The sequence below is a fragment of the Thamnophis elegans genome, chromosome 8 (genome assembly GCF_009769535.1).
Source record: "Thamnophis elegans isolate rThaEle1 chromosome 8, rThaEle1.pri, whole genome shotgun sequence".
NCBI lineage: Eukaryota > Metazoa > Chordata > Lepidosauria > Squamata > Colubridae > Thamnophis > Thamnophis elegans.
Window position 1 is genome coordinate 7,605,975 of NC_045548.1, and position 15,335 is coordinate 7,621,309.

The window sequence follows — 15,335 nt, forward strand, 5'->3', positions numbered from 1 at the left end:
GATTTGATTCTTTTTGTTAGTCTTTTATTGTTTTAAATGTCGTTTTATATTCTGTAAGCCGCCTTTAGTCACCATGGGCGAATAGGCGGCAATATAAATTCAATAAACAAACAAACAAACAAACAAAAAATCAGAGGGAGGTCTGTTCTGACCCCCTCCTCCGTCCAGTAATGAAAGCCGAGACAAGCTTAACTGGAATGTACTTTAATAGCAAGAAACCAAAACCTCACTGGCTGAAAGCCAAGCATAACAAACAGATAAGGACCTTGGCAACAACTCAGACAAATCTTGGCAGCAATCCAGCCTGCCAAGCTAGTTACCAAAGTTCTCCAACTTTTAGTCAATGCGTTGACTTCTGCAACAGAGGCGTGTGCACAAGCAGTCCTTTTATAGTCTGGAGAGGAGCCTAATGACCACCAGCTGAATGCAATTACCTCCTGTACTTGCGCAACTGTTCCTGACGCCTATTAGCTCTTCGATGCCGGGCATCCAGGAACAACTCACTACTGGCATCCGGATCACTCTCCCTTGTCTCCTCCCCACTGGTCCAAGGCTCAGGCTCCTCCTGATGGCCAACCAGCCTCTCTGCGCCCTGCTCGGAGTCAGAACCCTGTCCAAGGTTCTCCACATCCTCCAGCGCCGACTCATAGGGCCCCTCGCTGTCGGAGTCTGGTGGCAGCTCCAGCGGTTCCTGCTGGGCCACAACAGAGGTCCATGTACTGGGTCTATTTAGCTCAGTACTGCCATTATTGGCCATGACTCTCAAGAGTCATGATTTCACAAAACACTTCCGATAATGCCTGCCGTCTGCCCTTGTGCAAAACAAGTCCTACTGAGTTCATTGGAATTACTTCTGAGAAAACACAGTGAAAATTGCATGGTATAAGGCTTGCCTTGCTGCTTGTTTCCTATATGTATATCTATTAATATTGCTGTTTGTTTACTGCTATACTGTCAAGTTTGTATTGATGGAATGTGTGGGAAAATATGACACAGAACAAATTTCCTGCTAAATTGATAGGGTGATTATATTCTAAGTAAGCAAATATTATATCATACATTATGTCTGAGACTGAGTTTTGTACAGCCTGCAGAGCTGGCAATTAGTACCACTGCCGCAAACACCAGCTAGATTAATTTCATAATTGATACTTGTAACACAAGATATTAGCCATTTGAATTTATGGGATTGTACTCATCTGCCCGGAGAAATATAACTCTTCATAATAAGGGGTCAATGTTAGTTCGCCACTATGGCCAATATGTTCTCTAGTTTCCAGTTTTAGGAATGCCACTTAATTCTGAGTACAATTATTCAATATTCACAACTATTTTTAACAGTTAATATGTTATACCTATTCACGCAGGTACAATTGAACATCTTAATAAGGTTTGGATCAGTGGTGGATTTCAAAACTTGTTCGAACCTACTCTGTGGGTGTGGCCTCCTTTGTGGGAGTGGCTTGCCGCCCATGTGACCGGATATGAAGATGCCGATGACACTTGTCAGAACCACCTTAAATCACCTCACACACAGCACTGGCATGCATAAGAATATGATGTAAACTTGTTTTTTGAAAGGCATCTTTGGTTTGCGTTAAAACAACTTCAACACACGGAATGTTCTGATTGCACCACAAACGCAGTAGTCATCCTTACCCTTCACAGAGGCACTGGGTTTTATAAATAGGAGCACAATAGTGTAGAATAATCATATCCAAGGACCAGTGGTGGGTTTCAAAAAATTTTGGAACCTCTTCTGTAGGTGTGGCCTGCTTTCCGGGTCCACTGGTGGAACCTCTTCTAACCGGTTCGGTAGATTTGATGAACCGGTTCTACCGAATAGGTGCGAACTGGTAGGAACCCACCTCTGGTTACGGCACTGGCTTTTTCCGAGCATTTTCTTTCCTTCTTTCTCTTGTTTTTCATTGGGCTTCTTCAGAAAAAAATTTGCCTGGCATGCCTTGGCCCATATATTTTTTTTCCTTTAAAACAGAAAGAACAATGCTTTTTATTTTTCTATGGGGGGTGCTCTCCCCCCCCCGCCCTCTCCTCTCCTTTGCGTGCTGTGGCAATCCCAGACTTTGATCACCTTGAAGGAAAATGGCAGCAATGAAAGAGAAATTGGAAAGCAGCCATCCATTTTATAAGGTGACATGGTTTGATTTATTCCAAGCTCAAAAGAGGCAAAAGAAACACCAGCAGCTAACCTGTAAGTTATTTAAAGAGTTGTCCTCAACCTAACAACTGAAGAAAAGTGTGGAGGCAACATATACGCATATTGGTCAATATATTGGATATAGCCAATAGCACTTATGTTACTATACACCATGGAGAGGTGAAGGGATCAATTCTAGAATAATAAAATATGAGTATTAGAAGGTGCCAGCTTAGCCAACAAATGCATTTTTCCATCCTCACAGAAATGAAACACTGTATTATATCCCTAGATCTGTGATGGCGAACTGTTGTAGCCCAGCAGGAGTCGTTGGAGCTGCCACCAGACTCCGACAGCGAGGGGCCCTATGAGTCAGCTCTGGAGGATGTGGAGGACCCTGGACAGGGTTCTGACTCCAAGCAGGGCACAGAGCGACTGGTTGGCCACCAGGTGGCGCCTGAGCCTTGGACCAGAGGGGAGGAGACAAGAGAGAGTGATCCAGAAGCCAGCAGTGAGTTGTTCCTGGATGCACGCCATCGAAGAGCTACTAGGCGTCAGGAACAATTACACAATTCCAGGAGGTAATTGCACACAGCTGGTGGTCATTAGGCTCCTCTTCAGACTATAAAAGAGACTGCTTGTGCCCACGCCCCTCTTGCAGAAGTCAACACATTGACTAAAGAGAACTGTTGTAACTAACTTGGCAGGCTGGATTGCTGCCAAGGTTTGTCTGAGTTGCTGCCAAGGTCCTTATCTGTTTGTTTGCTTGGCTTTCCGCCACCGATATTTTGGTCTTGCTATTAAAGTACATTCTAGTTAAGCTTGTCTCGGCTTTCGTTACTGGATGGAGGAGGGGGTCAGAACAGCGAACCTATGGCATGCATGCCAGAGGTGGCATGCAGAGCCCTCTCTGTGGGCAGGCGTGCTGTCACCAGCTGCTCTTTTGGTTTCCAGCATGCACATGTGTGCCAGTCAGCTGATCTTTGTGCGTGCCGGAGTCCCAGAAACCCAAAAACCAGTTGGATGGTGTGCATGCACATGATGGAAACCAGAATACGAATTTCTGGGGCTCCAGCACAGACACGCATGTTCTCCATCACTGCCCTAGATCAAACTATTTATCGCATTAACTGGCAGAGAATCCACTATGAAAGCTGGCTTATCTGGCTGGAAAAAGATCTCAAGTATAGCCTGCCTACCTGCCTGCCTGCCTGCCTGCCTATCTATCTTGTCTGTCTGTCTGTCTGTCTGTCTGTCATCTACCTGTCCTACTGTGATAATGTCACAAGAGATACCCAAAGCAGAAACATCTCCATAAAACCCTGACTTATACTTCCTCACAGGATATTTTTCACCACCTTCTTAATATTGAATATATTTTAGACATATTACTAAGATTGTGTCTCTTTCCTTCTCTCCTTCTCTGCCCTTCCTCTACCAGTACCCAAACCTAACAATGATGCATTTGTATGCTATCTGCTATAGGATTTAAACGGGGTCCCTCTTACCAGTCATATGAGGGAGCTGCCTAGAGGTAGTTTATAGCTTCCTAAAAGGTCACCGTAAGAAAAGCATGCTGGAGAGTAAAGGAAATACATCATTTAGAAATGTGTTGGTCTTTTAAACACTGCAATCTTGATAAATGCAAATGGAGAAAGGAACTGATGTCATTTTCTCAGTGGAGGGAGAGAGAGAGAGAGAGAGAGAGAGAGAGAGAGGAGAGAGAGAGAGAGAGAGGGAAGAGAGAAGAGAGAGAGAGAGAGAAGAGAAGAGAGAGAGAGAGAGAAGAGAGAAGAGAGAGAGAGAGAAGAGGAGAGAGAGAGAGAGAGAGAGAGAGAGAGAGAGAGAGAGGGTTGGCTGGACAAATACTTGGTCTAATTCTCCCAGCTTGCCCTTGTTCCTGCTGTAGGCCCACCACTACCCATCCTGGGGCGAGGGAGGAGGAGGCCATCATCTAAGAAGATGGGCATTCAAGAAACACATTCTCTTTAGGAAACAATGCAGATGAGGAAAATAAAGTGAAGCCCCTTTCTAAGCCCAAGATATACAGAATTGGCCACCACAATGCCCTTTCATAGGGAGCAAGGCAGAAGGTCTTCACTATTCTCTTTGGGTTCCTTGAAACCTAGAGCAAAATGTACAGAGAAGGGAGATAACGAAGAACTAGCCTAATTCTGTATAATACAGCTGGCTAAGCTAGAGGGGCCTTCAGAGCAGAGAGATGCTAAAAAGAACTCACGGTTAGCCCTTTTCCCCTTGGTACCCAAGAAGGCAAAACAAAGAAATACAGAGATCAAAAGATACAGTGATAACAAAGAAAAAAAAAGTCAGAAAAGAAGTAGAAATGATGGAGGGAATCTTGATCCCCTAGTAATATTTTACTAAAGAAGAGATTTCGCCCACTCTGTTGTTCAATGTGAAAAATGGATAAATAAATATATGTACGATGGCTGTCTTCGGATTTGCCTAGCTAGTTCTATACTGGGAAGTGAATGTCAAGTTTACTGCACATCAAGAAATATGATACATTTATGCATTATTCTCAAATGCTATTCTTGAATATAGGGCTTTGAAATATATAAATAAGAAGCATAGATAGAATGTCAAATGCTAAAGCATTCTATAGGATTATCCAGGTATACAACAAAGAAAATATTGGGATTTTTTAACGGGCTTTTATTGTATTCTTGGAATCAAACTTATTCCATACCTGGTAGAAATTTAAAACAATGAAAAATAGATTATATGGAGCTAGGTAGGAGAACACCCAGCTAACCTTAGACTGATAACAAAAAGCCCAGACATGTTTAGAACTTGGGTTGGAGACTCTCAGAAGATTCTATCACTGAAGGCAAATTGGGAAGTTGACAATAGCAATAGCAATAGCAGTTAGACTTATATACCGCTTCATAGGGCTTTCAGCCCTCTCTAAGCGGTTTACAGAGTCAGCATATCGCCCCCACAGTCTGGGTCCTCATTTCACCCACCTCAGAAGGATGGAAGGCTGAGTCAACCTTGAGCCGGTGAGATTAGAACCGCCGAACTGCAGATAACAGTCAGCTGAAGTGGCCTGCAGTCCTGCACCCTAACCACTGCGCCACCTCAGCTCGACAACATCCTGAGATGCAGAGACAAACTAGCTTTGCTGTTGCCAAAAAAAAAAAACCCAACCCCAAACTCACAATATGGGCAAATGATATATATGTGAAGTTATAAAGAGTTAAACATACAACGTAGATTTAAATGTAATACAATGACCAACATTCAGCATATCAAAAGGGCGTAACAAAAAGATAAAATGGATAAAGTTATAAAGGCATGATTCTAGATGACAAATTCATCGTCTTTGCACTGGTTATTACAGCATTTTTCACTTCAGCGACACAAAATTTGGCTGCTGTTGCTGGTAGTATGAGTCAGAAAGAAGAGTATAATATAGAAATAGCACTGGCAATAGCACTTATATACCGCTTCACACTGCTTTACATCCCTCTCTAAGCGGTTTACAGAGCTAGCATATTGCCCCCAACAATCTGGGTCCTTATTTTACTGACCTCGGAAGGATGGAAGGCTGAGTCAACCTTATAGCAACAGCAATAGCAGTTCGACTTATATACCGCTTTCAGCCATCTCTAAGCGGTTTACAGAGTCAGCATATTGCCCCCAACAATCCGGGTCCTCATTTCACCCACCTCGGAAGGATGGAAGGCTGAGTCAACCTTGAACCGGTGAGATTTGGACCGCCGAACTTCAGTTAGCAGTCAGCTGAAGTGGCCTGCAGTACTGCACTCTAACCACTGCGCCACCTCGGCTCTCCTTGAGCTGGTAAGAATTGAACTCCTGGCGGTCAGCAGAATAGCCTGCAGTACTGCATTCTAACCACCGCGGCACCACATTATACTTCTTGCAGTAGGAATAGTATATCATTCTTGCTCAGATCCCGGTAAAATTTGCCATGAAACAGTATTTGCTGGATGGTTTCTATTTCCCCAGAGTTCTGTGGGAGATTATTCTATTAGTGGGAGTTTGGTGAATCTAACTCTAACAATGCCAATAAGACTCCTTGGTGCCTACCAGAGGTGGGTTACTCCCGGTTTGGCCCGAATTGGGAAAACCAGTAGTGGCGGCAACAGGAGGCTCCGCCCACCTGCCTGGACGCTTCTGTACATGCCCAGAAGCATCGCGCGCATGCATGAGTGCATGCGTGAGCACAAGCGAACTGGTAGTGCCGGGATTTGCCTACCTCCAAAAAAAAACTTTCTTCCCTAACTTAGAGAAGGTTAAAGTATATAAATAGCATGCAGATTACCAGGTGCTTTTTTCGAACAGGGTTCTGCTGTTCCAGGAGAAGGTGCTAACTTTGATTTGGTGTTCTGCATACTTCACCCTTTGAAGAACAATCCTTTCTGTTTTGCCAAAACTGGAAAATAGAAGCCAATCAATAGTGATCTCTCAGTCTCTGATTTGCTGCTAATATCTATTGCGAGGCATGACTCTCCTTCAAACTTAGCAGAACCAGGATGTTACAGAAGAATGCTATCTTCTACCAATTTGTTATAATTAATTGGCATGCCCTCATGTCTATTTTGGACATTCCTATCTCAAGTCTAACTATTCTGTTGAGGACTCACTTAGAGCTGCCAATATGGGCTTTGGTTTCAGAGGTGGGTTCCTACCAGTTCGCACCTATTCAGTAGAACCGGTTCGTCAAATCTACCAAACCAGTTAGAAGAGGTTCCACCAGTGGACCCGGAAAGCAGGCCACACCTACAGAAGAGGTTCCAACATTTTTTGAAACCCACCACTGGTGGGTGTGTAATCTCCCACAGTTATCTACGCATTAATAATGATCTAGTAATATTTCCTTATACATTTTAGGGACCTTTCCTTACATAATTGGTGTTTTCTTTCATACTTTTGGATTTCTAATTTCTGTTTCTGTTAGTTGGCAATTGCTAAAACCAATCCCACGTGAAAAAGTATTCAAAGCCTTCTTGATTTTAATTGTCAATTTATTTATTCCTGCACATTGTAATATTTATTCGTTTACATATCTCTGTTTTTCCATTGTTGTGCAAACACAATTCCAGCAGCTGCTAACATGTGTAATATTAAATATATATTATACTCCCTTTCAAATAGCCAACAAAATATTTCTGGTTTTAATTCCATATCTTGCTTTAGGATTGCTTCTAACCACTAACTTCTGAATAGCTACTTGGACCGACCTTAGTACTAATTCATAATTTCATATCCGGTCACATGGGCGGCAAGCCACTCCCATCCAGTCACATGGGCAGCAAGCCAATCCCACAAAGGAAGCCACACCCACAGAGTAGGTTCCAACAATTTTTGAAACCCACCACTGTTTGGTTTGTATAGGCTCAAGCTTGTTTGGCTTCATGTATAGTTGTATCTGTACTCAACTTACAATTCGAGCAAGGGTTTTAGCCTCAAACAATTTTAGGGCTGCTAATATTAATTCATTTCCTTTGGTGGAAAAGAAACTCTTAATAGCCATTGGAGATTTTGAAGCTGTTTGGGCAATGTGTTCCTGATAGGTTTCCAAATCCCCTGGGCATGGAAAGCAAATCCCAAATCTTTAAAGGTAAGCACCTGTTTGATTTAATTTCCATTTATTATCCAATTGCACCGCTGTGGTTTCCTCGCAAATGCCAGCACTTTTGATTTTTAATAATTCACTTTGCTGGATTGGATTATGGCTTTCACAACCTTTTTAAGTCCAATGGGAGTACACAACATGACTACTGCATTGCCCACATGGAAGAAGGATTCTAAATTTGGCCGTTTTTAGGAGCATGGAAATTGGAATTATTTAGGCAACTGGACGTAAAGCTGATGTAGAAATTATACAGAGCTGAAACCCTCAAACGGCAGGAGATTTTACAAACAAATGTGTATATATAGCACATATCTACCATGCTATTTCCTTTCAGGGTAAATCCTGGAGTGCATATAAAGTGTGTGTGTGTGTGTGTGTGTGTGTGTGTGTGTGTGTGTGTGTGTGTGTACACAAACATATACCGTATTTTTCAGAGTATAAGACGCACATTAGTTTTTGGGGAGGAAAACAGGGGGAAAAATTCTGCCTCTACCTACTAGCAGCCATCGGTATTCATTGAGAGCCGAGGTGGCGCAGTGGTTAGAGTGCAGTACTGCAGGCTACTTCAGCTGACTGCTAGTTCTGCCGTTCGGCTGTTCAAATCTCACCGGCTTAGGGTTGACTCAGCCTTCCATCCTTCTGAGGTGGGTGAAATGAGGACCCGGATTGTTGTTGGGGGCAATATGCTGACTCTGTAAACCGCTTAGAGAGGGCTGAAAGCCCTATGAAGCGGTATATAAGTCTAGCTGCTATTGCTATTGCTATCTGGCTAGCATCCTTGCAGCAAATAGCAAACAGCCTGGTCAGCTTAAGCACGTTATTGCAGCTTAATTCAGCACCAGCAGCTAATTGGCGGTTGGATCGGCCTCCCAGAATATCGCCAATCAGCTGTTCCAGGCTACGGGCATCGCCACAGCCCATCACCGCCACCACGCACCATGTTTTTGGCCTCTGAACACTCCATTTTAGACCCGTCCCAGGCTGCCAGGATCACCACAGCACATCGCCGCCCATTGCTGCCTCCGCGCGTCATGTTTCCAGCCTCCACACACTGTGGTTTTGGCCTCCACACACCTCGTTTTTCACATTTTTGGTGGTTCATGACAGCACCGATCCCCGCTTCCTGGAACCACCCAAAAATGTGATGCACGGTGGCAAAAATGGGGCATGCAGAGGCCAAAAACATGAGGCATGGAGGTCAAAAAGGCGAGGCATGGAAGCAGCGTTGTGCTGTGGTGATCCACGCAGCCTAAAACAAAGCGTTTGGAGGCCGAAAACAGACGAGGGGTGTGGGTCGGCAGGGCTTCAGCAACATTTGGTGTATAAGATGCACCCAAATTTTCACCCTCTTTTAGGAATTAAAAAGTGTGTCTTATACTCCAAAAATACGGTACATATACACATACACATATGTGCATATGTACATGTATGCGTATATGTATGTATATGTTTATGTGTATATATACCATTCACTATACCTCTCCTTATCTCTCTCTATGCAAATCATCCTTGCTTCTACAACATTCATGGGATGCTTCATTAATTGCCCTTTGTTCTTCAAAGTCCCATGTTTATCTCCTGAATTTCTGATCAACTCTAACCATTTCCTCTTAGCCCAACAATCTGGGTCCTTATTTTACTGACCTCAAAAGGATGGATTGTTTGTTTTGCAATTTGATCCTTATTCATTCTCTCCGTACGATCAAACCACCTCAAAGTATTTCTCCGATACTGGTCATTCACTCCTGCCTTTAATTCACATCCATTCAGCACCATTCATTCTTGGTCATGTCGCTTTTTAAGTATGCTATTTTTAAGTATACTTCCTAAGTACACTATTCCTACCACATTTAACATTATTTTTGTTTCTCCTGACCCAACTTTGACTGGGCTATGCAGTTTAATAGGGGCTACTTTCAAAGCAGATGCATCTCCAAACACCTCCCTGGATTTTTAAGAACGTTTCCAGTACATTAGAAGCGTGGCACGACAAAACCGCGCTCGTCAAAATAGCGGTGATAAAACCGCGTCGCTAAAGCCGCAACGTCATCACCGCGACGTCATCACCGCCGCGACAACAGTGCGGCGACAGAAGGGCGCTTTAAAACAGCGCGGCGGCAGAAAGCTGATTTAAATTAAGGTAAGGGTTAGGATTAGGTTTAGGGGTTTGCTTTAGGGTTAGGTTTAGGTTTAGGGTTAGGGTTAGGGCTAGGGTTAGGGTTAGGGTTAGGGTTAGGGTTAGGGTTAGGGTTAGGGTTAGGGTTAGGGTTAGGGTTAGGGTTAGGGTTAGGGTTAGGGTTAGGTTAGGGTTAGGTTTAGGATTAGGTTTAGGGTTAGGTTTAGGATTAGGTTTAGGGTTAGGTTTAGGGTTAGGTTTAGGGTTAGGTTTAGGGTGCTGAGTGCTTCGGAAGGCGCGGATTTGCCCTCTGCGGTTATGTCATTGCGGTAGGGTCACATTTTTCCATAGCGCTTTGGACGGCGCGGATTTGCCCTCCGCACTTATGTCGGAGCGGATAAGGGCTTCGCGGTTTTGTGGTGGAACCCATTAGAAGTTCTGACTTTTTTCTTAGGCATCTGACTCTTGTCAGTCTTAAGGGACACTCTGCTTTGTTTTATTCCTTCCTTGATGTTGTATTATTTGATGAACATTCCATTTATTCTCAATGCTGCTTTAGCTCTACCCGATGCAGCTCTCCTCACATTGATTAAGCAACATTCAATTGCAATTCATATAAAACATTCCATAGTTCGAGCCCATTCGCTAAATCAACAAACATGCATTAAACGTTCTCATTTTCATACATTTCTTAGTGACCTGACGATGTGTAAGATTCTAATTTGCATTACTCCATGCTCAGTGTAAAACTGTACTGCATTTCCTCTGATGTCACTCGTTAACACTTCTTGTATCTTTTTAATCAGAACTCTGACATACACTTTCCCAGGTACACTTAACATATAGTACTAATATCCTTGTGGTTTTTGCATTCGCTCTTATCCCTTTGTATAAAGAACCAGGAATGGTATTTTTTTTCCAATTGTGAGGCACAAGTACAGCTACTATATGTATGAAACCATTTTCATAGTCACTTCATAAGCAAACTACATTTATTATTTTAATATTTTTCAGTTATACCATTTAAACCTGAAATCTCACCATTTTTATTTATTCATTTCTATACCACCAAAATATATATAATAATATGATATAGGATATAATATGATAATATAATATAATATAATATAATATAATATAATATCACATCACATCACATCACATCACAACAATACAATACAGAGCCGAGGTGACGCAGTGGTTAGGGTGCAGTACTGCAGGCCACTTCAGCTGACTGTTATCTGCAGTTCAGCAGTTCTAATCTCACCAGCTCAAGGTTGACTCAGCCTTCCATCCTTCCGAGGTGGGTGAAATGAGGACCCGGATTGTTCGGGGCAATATGCTGACTCTGTAAATTGCTTAGAGAGGGCTGAAAGCCCTATGAAGCAGTATATAAGTGTAACTGCTATTGCTATAATACAATACAATACAATACAGTATAATAAATAGTATAGTATAGTATAGTATAGTATAGTATAATATAATATAATATAATATAATATAGTATAGTATAGTATAGTATAGTATAATATAATATAATATAATATAATATAATATAATATAATATAATATAATATAATATAATATAATATAATATAATATAATATAATATAATATAATATAATATAATATAATATAATATAATATAATATAATATAATATAATACAATACAATACAATATAATACAATACAATATAATACAATATATATAATATGATATGATATGATATATAATGTAACGTAATGTAATGTAATGTAATATAATGTAATGTAATATAATATCACATCACATCACATCACATCACAACAATACAATACAATACAATACAATACAATACAATATAATAAATAGTATAGTATAATATAATACAATATATAATAATATAATATAATATAATATAATATAATATAATATAATACAATACAATACAATACAATACAATACAATACAATACAATACAATACAATACAATACAATACAATACAATACAATACAATACAATATAATATAATATAATATAATATAATATAATATAATATAATATAATATAATATATAAAATAATATATATAATGTAATGTAATATAATATAACAAATATAATATAATAAATATAATATAATACTATAGTACCAAGTTAGCAACTCAAGATAACAAACCTATCCAACATATCTTCCTCCTCCTTTTTCCCCACAATGACCTTGTGAAGTGAGTTGGGTTGAGAGAGAGTGACCAAAGTATCTGGCCCGTTGACATTCATGGCTAAGGTAGGATTAGAACTCACAGTCTCCTATTTTCTAGGCTGTTACAACAACCGCCAGACCAAAGTGACTGTTCATTTTTCAATATTCCCACACCACTTACGGCCTCCTTTTCATAACTTTTTCTTGGAACTAATATTTATAACATTCATTCCAATTCCACTCTTTGCCATCATGATTATCTCCATATAAATCTCTAAACTGCTCCCTACTGCCTTTTATCACTTCTATAAAACCCAAATAATTGCATTGCTTTTATTCTAAATCCCATTCTGTCTGCTGGTCTTATCTTTTTTTTTTACCAGTTTTCAAAAGCATTTTATTTTCATCAAAGTGCTCTAAACATAGTCCTTGATTTATGACAATAATTGGACCAGAATTTCTATTATGAGTCAATGTGGGGTTAAAGCAAGCAATCATGTGACTGGACCAGAGGTGGGTTCCTACCAGTTCGCACCTATTCGGTAGAACCGGTTCGTCAAATCTACCGAACCGGCTAGAAGAGGTTCCACCAGTGAGTTATGAGTTATGAGTTATGAAAGTTTATTTATATGCCGCCCTTTTCCCTGGGGGGACTCAGGGCGGCTTACAACTCAAAGGGGGGGGGGAACAAAAATTTAACACGTAAAACAATGCATAATTAAAAGCACAACATTCATACCATTCGGGTGGGTTACAGTCTTTAGCCCCAGGCCTGACGGGATAGCCAGATTTTAAGGGCTGTGCGGAAAGTCTGGAGGGTGGTGAGGGTACGAATCTCCACGGGGAGATCGTTCCATAGGGTCGGAGCTGCCACCGAGAAGGCTCTCCTCCGCGTAGTTGCCAGTCGGCATTGACCGGCAGATGGAACTCGGAGGAGGCCTAGTCTATGGGATCTAATCGGTCGCGTGGAGGTAATTGGCAGTAGGCGGTCTCTCAAGTACCCAGATCCACTACCATGAAGGGCTTTATGGGTGACAAGTAGCACCTTGAAGCGTATCCGGAGATCGACAGGTAGCCAGTGCAGCTCGCGGAGGATAGGTGTTATGTGGGTGAAGCGCGGTGCACCCACAATCGCTCGCGTGGCCGCATTCTGGACTAGCTGAAGTCGCCGAATACTCTTCAAGGGCAGCCCCATGTAGAGCACATTGCAGTATTCCAGCCTAGAGGTCACAAGGGCATGAGTGACTGTTGTGAGAGCCTCCCGGTTCAGGTAGGGGCGCAACTGGTGCACCAGGCGAACCTGGGCAAATGCCCCCATGGTCACAACTGACAAATGGTGTTCAAAAGTCAGCTGTGGGTCCAGGAGGACTCCCAAGTTGCGGACCCTGTCTGAGGGGTGTAATGTTTGACCCCCCAGCCTGAGAGATGGAACACTTGCCAAATTAATGGGAGGGAAACACAACAGCCACTCGGTCTTATCTGGGTTGAGCACAAGCTTGTTAGCCCTCATCCAGTCCCTAACAGCTTCAAGGCCCTGGTTCATCACATCCACCGCTTCATTGAGTTGGCACGGGGCGGACAGATACAACTGAGTATCATCCGCATACTGGTGGTATTTTATCCGGTGCCGCCGAATGATCTCGCCCAGCGGTTTCATGTAGATGTTGAAAAGTAGGGGGGACAAGACCGAACCCTGCGGCACCCCATATGTTAGGGGCCTAGGGGTCGATCTCTGCCCTCCAACTAACACCGACTGCGACCTGTCCGAGAGGTAAGAGGAGAACCACCGCAAAACAGTGCTTCCCACCCCCACCTCCCGCAGGCGTCGCAGAAGGATACCATAGTCGATGGTATCGAAAGCCGCTGAGAGGTCAAGGAGAACCAGGATGGAGGCGTGGCCTCCGTCCCTGGCTCTCCAGAGGTCATCAGTCAATGCGACCAAAGCGGTTTCTGTGCTGTAGCCAGGCTGGACCCGAAAAGCAGGCCACACCTACAGAAGAGGTTCCAAAAATTTTTGAAACCCACCACTGGTCCTTGGATATGATTATTCTACACTATCATGCTCCTATTTATAAAACTCAGTGCCTCTCTGAAAGGTAAGGATGACTACTGCGTTTGTGGTGCAATCAGAACATTGCGTGTGTTGACGTTGTTTTAACGTAAACCAAAGATGCCTTTTAAAAAACAAGTGTACATCATATTCTTATGCCTGCCAGTGCTGTGTGTGAGGTAATTTAAGGTGGTTCTGACAAGTGTCGTCGGCATCTTCATATCCGGTCACATGGGCGGCAAGCCACTCCCATCCGGTCACATGGGCAGCAAGCCACTCCCACAAAGGAGGCCACACCCACAGAGTAGGTTCGAACAATTTTTGAAACCCACCACTGGACTGGACCCAATTTTATGACCAATTTAACCATAGTCATTAAGCAAATTACATGCTCATTAAATGAATCCAGCTTCCCCAGTTGACATTTTTCGTTGGAAACTGAGGGGGAAGGTGGCAACTTGCCATCATATGACCACAGGATGTGACCCCCCCTCATAAATGCAAGCTAGGAGCCAAGTCCTGAGATTGTGATCACGGGACTGCAGGAGTAGTGCAATGGTCATAAGTAACTTTGAATCGTTGTTAAACAAATTGTCATATATCAAGGATTAGTACGTGCTTGCTCTCCTTCTTTAATTGTTGCACTCTTTAACTACCATATTTTTCGAGTATAGGACACACCTTTTTCCCTCAAAAAAGAGGATGAAAATCTGGGTGCGTCTTATACATTGAATACAGCATTTTTTGCCTCCCGAAATCCCGCACCTTCACTAAAATGGCCGTGCATAGCTTTTAGGACACTTTCACAGAGCTCCTGGGGGGCTGGGGAGGGCAGAAAACAAGCAAAACATATCCAATTTTTCATGAAAACAGGCTGGGTTTTTTTGCTCAATTTTGCCCTAGCCCCCAGGAGCACTCTATAAGCTATCCATGCCCTTTTATTGACAAAAAACTGCCAATGACCAGTCTCTATACAATGAACAGATCTGCCCTCTCACCTTCTGAAATAAACTTAGTAACTTCCAAAAGAGAGAAATTTACCCAGAAAAATGGCAGATCTATAAAAGGCCTCAGTAGCGAATGGAAATATGCCCATATTTTCTGTGAGCTTTGAATCAGACATCAAGTGACAATAGAGGTCCATGACTGTAGCATTTAGATAAAAATATTAGCTGCAGAATTCTGCTAAATTAATCCAGCTCCTT